The following is a 14,277-nucleotide window of genomic DNA, read 5'->3' as shown; positions in this document are numbered from 1 at the left end:
TTAATATTAATGAACTGCTACTAATTATTGACTGATTCAGCCCAAATTACCCAGATCCACTGAATCACTGCTGGGAGAGATTCAGTACTGCAGAGTCTGAAATCCAGGATTTAGGGGGTTATTGTAAAGCTTCTGAGGCTCAGGGAGATTATTCAGCTTCATTCAGTAACTCCTTAATAAGGTGTTCAGTATCTCCTGTAATCAGCAGTCTGCCGTGCAGTATCCAGTCTGAAATTTAATAAATGCCAAATATAGGTTTTATGTGTATACATTTTTGACCAGACTAAAAGACTGGTCAAAAATGTATGTGTGGGTGTGGGTGTGGATGTGGGTGGTGTTAAGTTGCATTTGGGTGGTGTTTGTGCTTTTTGTGTGTTTTACAATAAATAACTGGGTCAGAATTTACTAAAATATAAGGGTTTAAACACTTTTTTGTTTGTTTTTAATTTAGATTTCAACATTTACATATTATAACCCATTTAAAAATAAATCTAACTACATATTAGTCTAACAGGGTGGCTAACAGGTACAGCTACATCTTTACTGCGTATCTGTGAAGTTTGCATACTGTGAAGTGTATATTTGCTAATACTTATACCTGTGTAAAATATTTCCCTGTATAGGTAAAATAAGTGTGAATATATTTGAATATATTCTACAATACAGTTTATATTTGAATGAATTTTAAAATGAGATTAATATTTTTCTATATGGAATTAAAACCTGTGCAACTAAAATTAAATCTGAAAACTTGTACAAACACACAGAGAAAATAATAAACATTAAAGGCTTCGTTGTCAGAGCAGAGAGTCCTATTCTATTGGCAGTACTTCTTCTCTACAGGGACGAGACAAGCTGGGTGTGTGCATTTGCACATCTGCGTTAGCAATGGGTGCAACCTTAAGTAGCTAAATGCATTCATTAGTACATACAAATAGTGTATAAGTATAGTAGTGGTAGTAATAATAATAATCATAATCATAATCATAATAACAGGAGCAGCAATAACAAGATTAATAGTTAGATCCTATGTAAACGTCTGTGCAGTCAGCTCTTCCGTAAGTGTCAGGTCTTACAGTAAAGAGATAATAAGCATAAAAAAGCATCATCATCCATAAAAAGCCCAAAAGCACTGATCTGAGTCCCATTTTACATCCTTACTGAGTTTCCTCTCATGTGATCCTGTTCCCTCGTTCTGAAGCCAAGTTTAACGACCTTCTGTCTGTTGTTCTCTTAGGTGACCATGAAGCTCTGCAGTGAGTATCTCCTACCATATTTCTGCTTTCACTGATGGCACTTCTGTAAATGCCTCTGTTCACTGGCTGTTTTTCTAAACCGTTGGTCTCTAGGAAAAGCAGAATGACAGAGTTCAGTGTTTCAGTTCCTGTAAATTAACCCATCAATCAGGACATCTGCCTCAGGTCTGGGTGGTTCCCTTGAGTATTTAATGTGTTATGCTGCTCAGTTAGTCATTCCCAGATCACCCAACTAGCTAGGAATCACTTGCTGCTACCATGTTAGCTGCCAGAGCTGCCCAGGTTGAACAAAACTCTGGGTGGAGGATTTTGACTGTCTGGATCTGAGTTTTTCATTGCTATCAGCTTCTCCTGAGACACGTCTAGCACCACCTTTTAAAAAAGAGTTCTCCGAGTTCGAATCCCGTGCCATGCCGCTTTTCCTTTAGCAGCCGGAGTCTGAAAGAGCACAACTGGCCGTGCTCTATCCGGGTGGGTAGATGGCGCTCTCTCCCCTCAGCACTTTTAAGCGATGTTGGCCGGCACAGGCACATGCCGTTAAAGCAGAGTGCGTATCTCACCTTATGATTTTAATCACCACAGTCCTGCAATCACAAACACACATACACACACGCACACATCACTACTCTCAAACATCCTTCATCACAGCACCAGCTTATACCTTAATATCCTGTTTAACCTAATAAAGCCTGGGTACAACCAATTCCTATGCATCCTCATTCATTACATCCAATTCCCAATCACGTCCACTCATCCCTAATCATTACAGCCAATGCCCACTCATCCCCAATAACTAAAACCAATGCCCACTCATCCACCATCATTTCTATTCACCGCCAATCATTACATCCAATTTCCAATCACTTCCACTCATCCCCAATCATTACAACCAATGCCCACTCATCCCCAATCACTTCCACTCCAAAACACATTTTCCAAAAACACAACCAGTTTTAATCTTATTTTTAACCTCTTCAGTTTAACATGCCTGGGATCTGGAAAACTGCTCATGTCATCCCACTACATAAGAGAGGGGAGGCGTCAGATCTTAGCAGTTACCAGCCTGCTGCCTTTACATTTCAGTTCATGTATTTACTTTTTTTTTTTTTTTTTACAGAAGTTGAACTTCCTCAATCTTTATCCAACTCAATCTTTCTCAGTCTTTCTCATCTTTGGAAATCGAGCTTGCTAACTGTCTCCTCCTTCTCCAGATGGCAGGATGAAGAGGCGGAAGCTGGAGCTGGCTGTCCTGTTTGTTATCAGTGTTTTGTGTTTGCTCATACTGCTGAGGACAGACATGGAGAACTATGACCAAAAGGAGAGTGTACAAAAAAGAGGAGAACAGAATCAGGACATGAACAACGCTGGGACACCTCAGTCTTTCCCAAGCTCGTTCCCCAAATGTGAACAGAATAATTCTGCTTCCAGCATTGCAGGATTTTCCACCTTGCCAACACACATTCAGGATTTCCTGTTTTATCGCCACTGTCGGCACTTCCCAATGCTACTCAACGTTCCTGACAAGTGCGGTGGTCCCGAGAAATCCGGAGACGTGTTCCTTTTGTTGGTCATCAAAAGTTCCCCGCACAATTACGATAGAAGGGAGGTCTTGCGGAAAACGTGGGCCGCGGAGAGGCTGCAGGACGGCGTGTGGATCCGGACCGTGTTCATATCCGGGACCAGTGGACATGGCTTTGAGAAGCAGAGGCTGAACAAGCTGCTGGAAGTGGAGAACCGTGAACACCAGGACATTCTGCAGTGGGACTTCCACGATTCCTTCTTTAACCTCACGCTCAAGCAGATCCTCTTCTTGGAATGGACGGAGAAGTGGTGCCCCAACGCCCACTTCCATCTCAACGGGGATGATGATATTTTTGCCAACACTGATAACATGGTGGTGTATCTCAAAGGGCTGGACGGTAATGATGGCAGCAAGCACTTGTATGTCGGGCACCTAATGCAGTTTATCGGACCAATCCGAGAAGTGGCCAGCAAATATTACATCCCAGTCCAGGTGCAAGAATCTGAGTTGTTTCCTCCATATTGCAGCGGTGGAGGCTTCCTGCTTTCCCGCTTCACCGCCGCCACCATCTACAACATGTCTAAGTCCATCACCATTCTGCCGATTGATGATGTTTACATGGGAATGTGTCTGGAAAAGGCAGGACTGAAGCCCAGTTCCCACATTGGCATGTGGCCTCTTGGCCTACATGTTCCTTCCTCGAAGATGGACCAGTATGACCCTTGCTTTTACCGTGAAATCATCCTAGTCCACAGATTTCTGCCTCATCAGATCTACATCATGTGGCATGAAATCCACCAACCAGATCTGATATGTGGAAAGGGGGAGATTACTGTTTAGAGCAGGTCACGATCGCAAAGGACTGTTGAAATAATCACTGCACCTGAAAAACCTTTTTGGAGTATGACACGATTTCTGCTGGGCTTAATTAGTGTAAATTTATAGATATATGTAGTATAACTACAGTAATTCATGTGTTTATGTTATTTATGTTAATATATGTTTATATAAAGCACATACTGTTCTGATCAGTTTAACCCAGTAGTCACATTAGAGGTTTCAAAGGGTAAAACTCTTTTAAGGGTAAAATGTTTTTGTTAATTGTGAATGATTATAGGTAAACCATGATCTATAAGGGGTGAACATTTTGCTTACATTAAATATTGATTATATTTATATGAACTAAACTAAAGATAATGGTTATTTTAACTTGTTTAACATGGCTAAACATAGGTCGGTTTGATCAGGGGAACATTATTATTATTAGTACTATTGCCGTTCCCTACAGTAGAATATAACAGGAGGGTTAGCTGATGCCCTAGAAGAACCAATTTTGGTTAAAAAGAAGAAAGTTAAAAGAACTGTGTTTGACGAAGGTTCTTCACAAATATAAATGTTCCTTATACTCAGCAGTTCTTTATGGTTCTTCTGTTGCACAGGATAAGTAGTCCTTTGTAGAACCTCTATTTTTAAGGGACCAACAGAACCTAATGCCACGGCGTGTGGATCCGTACCGTGTTTATATTCGGGACCTTAACCCTGCTCAGCATATATACAGATAGACAGATAGACAGCAGCTGTAATAAACTGCCACCATACATAAACTGTAACACCACTGCTTTTACTACTCTTGATGTGCAGTGTAGCCATGTTGGATTTTGAACTGCGGATTGGTGAGGTCCTCACAATTTTATTAGTAGGAAATCTGACATGTGGTGACATTTCATCCAGTTGAAATGTCCTACTTGGAAAATTTCCTACTTGGCATAACTTACAATCAGGCCAGTGACAGTTCAGGAAATTCTTGATGCTTCCAAATAACAATAATGTCCCTAATATTCAATACAGCAAAGAACATTAACTAGAGTAGTGTGTTAAATCTATTGGTTTTTGTTTGTCTTTTTTTGTGCTATTGTATTATTACTGTGCAAAACACAGTTAGTTAAAAAGCTAATGCTAATGTAACAAGTGCTTCACAAAATAAGTGCTAATATTTTTAAATTATAATGGGACTTTACTGTATTGTTTCCACAGTTTTAGAGACTGTGTTAGGGTTTTTTATGTTTGTATGTGTGAGGGTATGAGTGTAAAATGGTGAACTGTTACATCACTATATCAGCAAAAGAAGCATCAAGCTTGGATAACTAGTAACTAGTTAAATTGCCAAAAAACAGTTGATTATGGTTTCTGTGGAGGTACTACTACCAAGAACTGCGAGTTCTGTGGGTTACTGCTTGGGTCACTTCTTGTTTTGAAACGTCCAGTTGAAATACGTCCTTCTAGAACCACAGCGGAGCTTCTTAGAACATCCAGCATCTCTCAGCACGGGAGCTGCAGTGGGTCAGACTGTTCTTCTCTGTTTGGATCTTTGGGTGTAAATAAAGCCCTGCAGCTCCAGAGTGAGAGGAGTAAACCCAGAGGAGAGAGCCAGAACTAAACGTTAAACAGCTACAGTGGAACTGTAATATAAGTGATAAGTATTAGTGTTTGTACGCACTCAGGAAATTACACATCAGAAAGTTCATGAAGGACATGAAACTGGATGAACAGGACTAATGCCTGCATGCTTCTTCTTGCTTCTTCATGACGCAAGAAGGCGACTGAGGAAGGTGTGTCGAGGGTACAGTGTGCATGCTCTCTTAGAACCCAACCAAATACTCTTAAAAGGTTCCTGGTTGCTTCTTGCATTTGGGGAACGTGTCTTCAGGGGTCCCTTTTCGGTGCCTTTATTTTGAGCTAGATAAAGATGAGCTCATTAGAAACCAGCAGAAGAAGGTTCAGATTCAACCTGTTTATTTTTATTATTGAACACAGATCAATTTCTTCCTCGATGACCTGCTGAAAGCCCCTCACACTGGACCGAATTTGGGTTTGAATTTAATTGTTGCCTGTAGGTCAAAGGGCATCACTTTGGGTTCCCTGTTAGTTAACATTTGCATATAAGAGCAATAAAACCTTGTTCTTTTAATAGTAATTTATTCTACAGTCATCAGTATTTCACTCCAAACTAAATGGGTTCTATGTAGTACTGAAAAGGGTTCTTTGAGTGACATTTCAACCTTTTTGGGTGCTACACTCTTAAAATCTGAACTGGCAGCAGGACAGTGTAATAAGACAACTGTCACAGACATATTCACAATTATTCACACCCTAAAAGACCATCATATCTGCAATACCTTTCAGACCCACCATCACATCTACAGTACACTCCTGACTGACCCACCATCACATCTTCAGCAGATTTGTGACACTACCTTTTTAAACAAGACAGGAGTAAGTTCTTGGAATTCTACACATACATGAGTTGCCAACACACTTTCCACGAAGACAGGTAAAAAATCTGGAGAAACATCTCTCCCACTGCTGGCCCAAACCGATTGGTGAAGTTGGTAGGGAAATATGAGAACAGACCTATGAAGCATGTTCTACTGAAACCAGTTTAACTGAATAAAAAGGTTTTTACTGAATAAAGAGGTTTTTACTGATCTATTAGAGAATACTTTGTTGTTGTTGTCAAGTCTTATAGCATCATTTCATGCTAAAACTGAAAGCAGGCAGCGTGTAACATCAGCTGGCCAGTACATTAGGGAAGCTGGTTGAGCTGGAGTAAAGAGTAAAAAGGAAATAAGTTTATGTTTTGAACTATGACGAAAAGCAAGAATTCATGTTGTAAACAATGAAGAAGCAAGAGTTAAAAAGGAAAAGAGTTTATGTTGGGAACAGTTTGGATTGTCCTTTGTTGAAAAAACGCCACTTCTGGTGTTTCCTTTGTTAGTGTTTTCACACCCTTTTTTCTGTATTGCTTTTAAACAGTTTTTATACTGCCACCTCCCACACATAATATTATACCCTAAAAATAAAAAATAAATAAATTTCATTAAATAAGTTAATTACTAATTAAACTGCACTTGAGTCCAAACCCCACACCATACAGTAACACAAAGGTGCAACCAACAAGGGACCCCTGAAGCAGCCACAGTTAGACATGAGGCACACTTGGTTACACCTAAGAAAGGAATCAGACAAATGTAGACAGTTCATGCTACAGTGCAGTCTTCCATTTGAGCAGCAGCCCTCCCAGTTCCCCACATAGCGCACCAGAGTGGCCTATATGGTGTCTCTGCTCAGGGACCGAACTCTGACATGTGGGAGCAGAACTCCCCTGACTGCCTCACTGCTCAGGCATTCGCTAAGGCATTACCCCAGACATTTTACCAGCTGTTGGATGGTAGAGATGCTGGCTCATGGCTGCTAGAAGTCACCCAAGATGCACGCTCTGTAGCAGAAGACGCCATAGACTTTCACACTCCGGCAGCTGAGAGTGCTTGGAGTGAAGAGGCCTTAGGAGCTATCTTTCTGTGAGATCTCAATGACAGGATGAAGGACAAGCTGACCACTCGTGATCTACCCCCTATGCTCATTAATCTCTATGATGTGTGCATCTGCCTGGACAACCACATATGCCAGAGGGTACATAACCCTACTGCTTCAGGGCACCAGTGGCAAGCCAATCCCACTTGGGAATCTCCCCCACTGGAGGCCCCTGAGCCCATGCAACTGCCCGATTACCTGACCATCTACCACTCTAACCCCTCTCGGGAGATAGGTCTAAAGCAGTCCCTCATAAGTCTTACCCTTAACTTCATATTTTGTTGCACAACATTTGAGGCAATCACTGCAATCAAAAGATTCCTGTAACTGTCAATGAGACTTCTGCACCTCTCAGCAGGTATTTTGGCCCACTCCTCATGAGCAAACTGCTCCAGTTGTCTCAGGTTTAAAGGGTTTTCTAGACGGCATGATTCCAAAGATGCTTAATAAAATAAGCTGTGTTTTGGGTCATTATCCGGTTGCAAGACCCATGACCTGTGACTGAGACCAAGCTTTCTGACACTGGGCAGCACATTTCTCTCTAGAATCCCTTGATAGTCTTGAGATTTCATTGTACCCTGCACAGACTCAAGACACTCTGTGCCAGATGCAGCAAAGCAGCCCCAGAACATCACAGAGCCTTCTCCATGTTTCACAATAGGGACAGTGTTCTTTTCTTGATATGCTTCATTTTTCCGTCTGTGAATATAGAGCTGATGTGTCTTGGCAAAAAGTTCCATTTTTGTCTCACCTGTCCATAGGACATTCTCCCAGAAGCTTTGGGGCTTGTCAACATGTAGTTTGGCAAATTCCAGTCTAGCTTTTAATGGTTTATTTTCAACAATGGTTACCTCCTTGGTCGTCTCCCATGAAGTCCACTTTGGCTCAAACAATGACGGATGGTGCGATCTGACACTGATGTTCCTTGAGCTTGAAGTTCACCTTTAATCTCTTTAGAAGTTTTTCTGGCCTCTTTTGTTACTATTCGTATTATCCGTCTCTTTGATTTGTCATCAATTTTCCTCCTGCGGCCATGTCCAGGGAGGTTGGCTATAGTCCCATGGATCTTACATTTCTAAATAATATGTGCAACACCAGCACAGTGACTACCTGTAGCCCTATATATAGACCAACTGACTGATTACAAGATTGTAGACACCTGTGATGCTAATTAGTGGAAACGCCTTGATTTAACATGTCCCTTTGGTCACATTATTTTCAGGGGTGCTGGATTACCCCTGGTTGGAACTCCACAACCCTCGAATAGATTGGGAAACCTGCTCAATCTATGCCTGGGGGCTACATTGTCAGGGGATCTGTCTGGGATACAAGGAAGTGGCCCCCTACACCAGAGTCACACATGCCTCATCTGGACAGGGTTCAGGGTTCTGACGTGTATTGGGAACTTCATGCTGTGTTCTGCAAGGAAGAATTGCAAATCTTGCCTTCGCACAGGCCTTACAACTGTGCCATAGATCTTCTAACAAGGGGAGACACCTGTTTGCACTTTCTCCTCCTGAATGAGCTGCCATGGATGCCTACGTTAAGAAGGCACTGAAATCTGGGTTCATTCGCCCATCCTCATCCCCAGCCTAAGTGCGTTCATGGTGTAAGACCGCTATCCTCTGCCCCTCATGTCAGCTGCTTTTGAGGCATTGCAGTAGGCATCCATTTTTACTGAACTGGACCTGCACAGTGCCTACAACCTGGTCCACATACGTCAGGGAGACGAGTAGAAAACTGCTTCCATCACCCCTACAGTGCATTATGAGTATTGCATCATGCCTTTAGGCCTTGCGATTGCCCCAGCGGCTTTCCAGCGTCTTATCAATAACATATTACGGGAGGCCTTGGACCACTTTGCATATGTCTATCTCGATGACATCTTAATATATAGCCAGTCCCTGGAGGAACATGTGTGACATATTCGACGAGTCCTCCAACTACTCCTTTTCATCAAGTTGGAAAAGTCAGTGTTCCACACAGAGACTGTCTCATTCTTGGGGTTCATAATCTCCAAAGGCACCTTTCATATGGATTCAGCCAAGATTCAGGCCGTTAATAAGAAGGCCACGTTTGCTAATTTCCTTCGTCCTTTTGTGCGGAATTTTAGTACAGTAGCAGCGTCCCTCACTGCTCTGACTTGAAAGACTCCAGACCTCTTTCATTGGTCCATGGAGGCACAAAAGGCTTTTGAAGAGATCAAAGTGAGGTTGACCTCACCTCTGGTTTTACAGCTGAACCATTTGTCGTCAAGGTAGACGCCTCTGATATAGGCATAGGTGCGGTACTCTCCCAACACCAAGACCAGCTAAAAACCTCAATGTCTACTCACACAGGTATTCCTGCGCAGAATGCAACTACCCCTTTGGGGACAGGGAGCTCCTAGCGGTAAAGTCATCCCTGAATGGAGGCATTGTGGGCTTGAGGGAACCAATTATCTGTTTATCATTTAGGCAGACCACAATAACCTGGCTTATATACAGAAGGCCAAACGACAGATTCCCAGGCAGGTCCGATGGGCACTGTATTTCAGCTTTCACTTTTTGCTGTCTTATAGGCCAGGTTAAAAAAACACCAAGCCAGATGCCTCATCCCAGAGGTGGTAACACTTGGGATCTGATCCAGAGCCAGAACCAATCATCCCTTGGCAGATTTAGCCACATGGAGTTTCTCTGTAACTGCAATGAGAGCAGTTTCAGTCCCTGGGTATGTCTTCTTTAAGTGCAAATTTTGGGTACTCGCCTCCCTTCTTCGCAGAACAAGAGAAGGGGGTGGGTGTCCCCTCTGCTGTACAGCTTGTCCATTGCTGTCGTAAGACCTGGCAGAAGGCACGGGCCACCCTGCTAGCAACCACGAGGGCCAGAAAGCAGATTGCAGACTGCAAAAGGTGTCGTGCTCCTCCTTTCCATGTGGGCCAACAGGTGTGGCTGTCCACCTGAGACCTACTGCTGCAAGGTGTCTTGCACAAACTATCCCCTAGGTATGTGGGACCCTTTCAAGGGTTATTACATTTACAACATTTAGCTGATGCACGTATCCAGAGCGACTTACAGGGTTACTCATATTACAGAGGTGGGCCAATGTAGTGTTAGGAGTCTGGCCCAAGGACTTTTATTGGTGTAGCGCAGCATAGTCATAGTCCAGACCAGGATTTGAACTCCAGTCTCCCACATGGTGCAGTACCTCACTGACCACATCTGTTGCACCACACCAACCCTTTGGTGAGTGAACCCGGTTACCTTACAACTACAATTCCCAGGAGTATGAATGTGCACCCCTCTGTCCCACCTGTGCCTGTTCACATATGGAGCTCCTACGCCTCAGGCCTGGTCCCCTCCCCCACGCATTGTGGGGAAAGCTGGTGCAGCTGGAGTAAAGAACTCCAAGCCCCAGAATCCCCAGCGGTAATCAAAGCTGACCAAACCCACCCAGCCAGACACACTTCCCCATCGCACCTTTGTAGAGGCGCAAACAGTAACAGTGGGTCTAAGTCACAAACAGTGAAGACAAGCAAGAGTTGAAAAAGAGTTTATGTTGGGCAAGAGCTGAAAAAGAAAAGCGGGAGTTAAAAAGGAAAAGAGTTTATTTTGGGAACAGTTTGGAAATGCCACTCTTGGTGTTTCCTTTGTTAGTGTTTACCCTCCCTTTTTTCGGATTAGACCTCTCACAGTTCTAGCCCCACCACAACCACATAGTCTCACCAAGCTCCAATCTTGTCTTTACAAAACATTTACCATTTGTTACACACATAATATAATTCCATAAAAATGTAATTTAATTAAATAAATGAACTGCACTTGATTCCAAACCCCACACCACACCATAACAGAAACTCAGTGTATTAATATTTGTAATTTATTTCTGAATCTTGTTTTTCTTGTTCTTAACTTTAAACTTAAAACCAGTGGAAAGTAGATTAGTTTTTAACCCCTCCCACTCTGGCCATCTGGTTTGTCTGGATTATAAATGAAGCTTTTATGTTATAATGAAAACCGACCTAAAACAATTCATCTGAAGTGATCTGGGTTTTTATCTAAAAAAAGTAAATATAAGAAAACTATAAAAATGTGAATTAAATAATTAATTGTGTCTAAAGTGTTTACCAGAATGCTTTGTGGGATAGAATTGTAGCTTTTCCACAAAATTTCAAAACAAGTGATGTAAGGTAGGGGCAGCTTTATGCTGTTGAGATGCTTTTCCTCCTTGGAGATTGAAAATCTGAAGGAAGAATGGATGGATGGTGGAAAGTACAGTGAAACACTGCAAGACCACCTGCTTCAGTCTGCTAAAGAACCAAAGCCTGGGAGACACTTCAGCTTAAACCATTAAACCAAACCATTACACCACCAAACTAACAAACCACCAAACCATGAAACCACCAAGCCACTAAACCATTAAACTACCAAACCTCCAAACTACCAAACCATTAAATGTTGTCAAAGTAGCTGTTTTATTTGCATGTTGGTTTTAATTAAATCAAGTTTATTAGTATAGCACTTTTTACAGCTGGTGTTGTGACAAAGCAGCTTTACAGGAATCAGTAAGAGAACAGATAGACAAATCAAAAAATATAAGTGAAAAGTTAAATTTCCTTTAGTTCAGTTCTTTCAAGCACAAATTTGGAGAAAAAAAAACTGAAGTCTTAATTATGCATTAATTTTATGAATAAAGTTCATTTAAAAAATGATCTTAGAAATCTGAAGTCTGTACATTTAAAAACAAAACTGCTGGAGGAAGGTAGACTGTGATTACAGTCACTTATTGTCACATCAAATGAACACAGGTGTGAAGGTGAGTTAAACACTTGCACTGTGCATTGTCTCTCTCAGTAGTAAATAAAACCATACACATCATAAAACAAACTACAGAACATATACATATTAACATACACTATACACCAATCTGCCATAACATTAGTACCACCTGCCTAATATCCAAGAGGTCCCCTTTGTGTCACAAAAACAGCTCCTTAATGCTGGTGAAGAAAGATGAGGGGAAAATTCTGTGCTGTAACCAGTGGACATATACGATTATGCATGCTCTGTTGGGTGAGATGATCTTTTATCTGTGTCGTGGAAATTCCTCTTAAAATCTTGCCTGTAAACACAATCAGTGATCAGGAACAATGCTTAGTATATCAGTATACACTCAAAACAACAAGCCAAGCATTTTTTACTGATGCTTTTAAAATAGTTTGTGTCACATTAAACACAACCTAGCTTAGCGATGTTGCTCAGCTGATTGAAGCCGTCAGCGCTGAGTAAATAAGGGCAGAAACATCCTGCATCCAGCTGTTTAGGCCTGTTTAGAGAAATACAGACCACGCTGACTGTGAGGACGGAACTGTAAGGACGGAAAACCTGGGCTGGAGTTCTGGGTGGACTGAGGCTAGAACTTTTGCCAGGAGAAGGTGAGGAAAGAGGAGCATTTCTGTAGGGTGTGTAATGAAGGGGAGGAGGAGTTTGGGCGTGATCTTTCTCCCAAACGTTAGCTATTTAATAACACCAACTAAAGACCATTTGGGGTGTGGCCATTGTTTTGCCAGTATTATCGACTGCATATTTCAACAGTATAAGGTTACACAATAGTAATAGATTAGACAGGATTAACACTGATGTCCCACATATGGGAACTGTTACAACATGTGCCTTGTGCCAGGGTATAAACCGTGAGGCTTTTCTTTGTCTAGGGAGAGAGAGCAGAGGGACACTGAGAATCTGCAGAATCATTTCATTAATGGAAAACACTTCAGAAGAATGTTGGTTTCACCCCCTGGGCTCCAGAACAGGAAAATCTAGATCACGACCCGTGGTGTTGCTTTTTTGCCATCACAAGCTGTGCATGTTTGAGTTGAACTCAGTGAGTGATTGTTTGTGAATCAGTTGTTTCCTCAAGACACCCTATAAAAAATTATATGAAAATGAACCATACTTCAACCAAATTATTTTAAAAAATAAACTCATGAAACAGGCCTAGACAGAAATGGGCTGTTTGGTGACACTGTGCTGTTTGGTGACATGGTGTGTACCACACTCAACATGGACCAGAGGAAGTGAAGGAAAGAGTTGTCTCAGGAGATTAGCAAGAAGATTATAGACAAGCATGTTAAAGGTAAAGGTTATAAGACCATCTCCAAGCAGCTTGATGTTCCTGTGACTACAGCTGCACATATTATTCAGAGATTTAAGATCCATGGGACTGTAGCCAACCTTCCTGGATGTGGCTGCAGGAGGAAAATTGATGACAAATCAAAGAGACAGATAATACGAATGATAACAAAAGAGCCCAGAAAAACTTCTAAAGAGATTAAAGGTGAACTTCAAGCTCAAGGAACATCAGTGTCAGATCGCACCATCCGTCATTGTTTAAGCTAAAGTGGACTTCATGGGAGACGACCAAAAAGGACACCATTGTTGAAAACAAATCATAAAAAACCAGACTGGAATGTTGAGCTTGTTGACAATCAGATCCCCCCTAAATCTCATGTTTAGAGATTGCTATGGAGGAATCCGTACAGGAGGCATTAGCTCAAGGCTTCATCCCTTGAGCTAATCATCCCTGGTTAGGAATAAAGAGGGTAATGAATGGAAAACACTTTCCTCACCACCAGGGGGGACTACGAGTACACGGTCATGCCTTTTGAAGAATGGATGGATGGTGGAAAGTACAGTGAGACACTGCAAGACCACCTGCTTCAGTCTGCTAAAGAACCAAAGCCTGGGAGACACTTCAGCTTCCAGCAGGGCCGTGATCCCAGACACACATCTGAACACCTCAGGTGAAGTTTGCAACAAGCTTAAACCATTAAACCAAACTATTACACCACCAAACTAACAAACCACCAAACCATGAAACCACCAAGCCACTAAACCAATAAACTACCAAACCTCCAAACTACCAAACCATTAAATGTTGTCAAAGTAACGGTTTTATTTGCATGTTGGTTTTAATTAAATCAAGTTTATTAGTATAGCACTTTTTACAGCTGGTGTTGTGACAAAGCAGCTTTACAGGAATCAGTAAGAGAACAGATAGACAAATCAAAAAATATAAGTGAAAAGTTAAATTTCCTTTAGTTCAGTTCTTTCAAGCACAAATTTGGAGAAATAAAAAAAAATGAAGTCT

The 14,277-nt window shown here is 41.8% G+C and overlaps 1 pseudogene; it reads left to right on the top strand.

Annotated features, from left to right (window-relative positions):
* Window positions 1-2,475: 2,475 nt before the first annotated feature.
* On the top strand, window positions 2,476-4,142 carry LOC140557111 (N-acetyllactosaminide beta-1,3-N-acetylglucosaminyltransferase 3 pseudogene; annotated as a pseudogene).
* Window positions 4,143-14,277: the final 10,135 nt, after the last annotated feature.

This window comes from Salminus brasiliensis, chromosome 6 (assembly GCF_030463535.1).
Source record: "Salminus brasiliensis chromosome 6, fSalBra1.hap2, whole genome shotgun sequence".
NCBI classification, from domain to species: domain Eukaryota; kingdom Metazoa; phylum Chordata; class Actinopteri; order Characiformes; family Bryconidae; genus Salminus; species Salminus brasiliensis.
The sequence above is the reverse complement of the archived record's forward strand: the minus strand, read 5'-3'. Positions and strand labels throughout refer to the sequence as shown.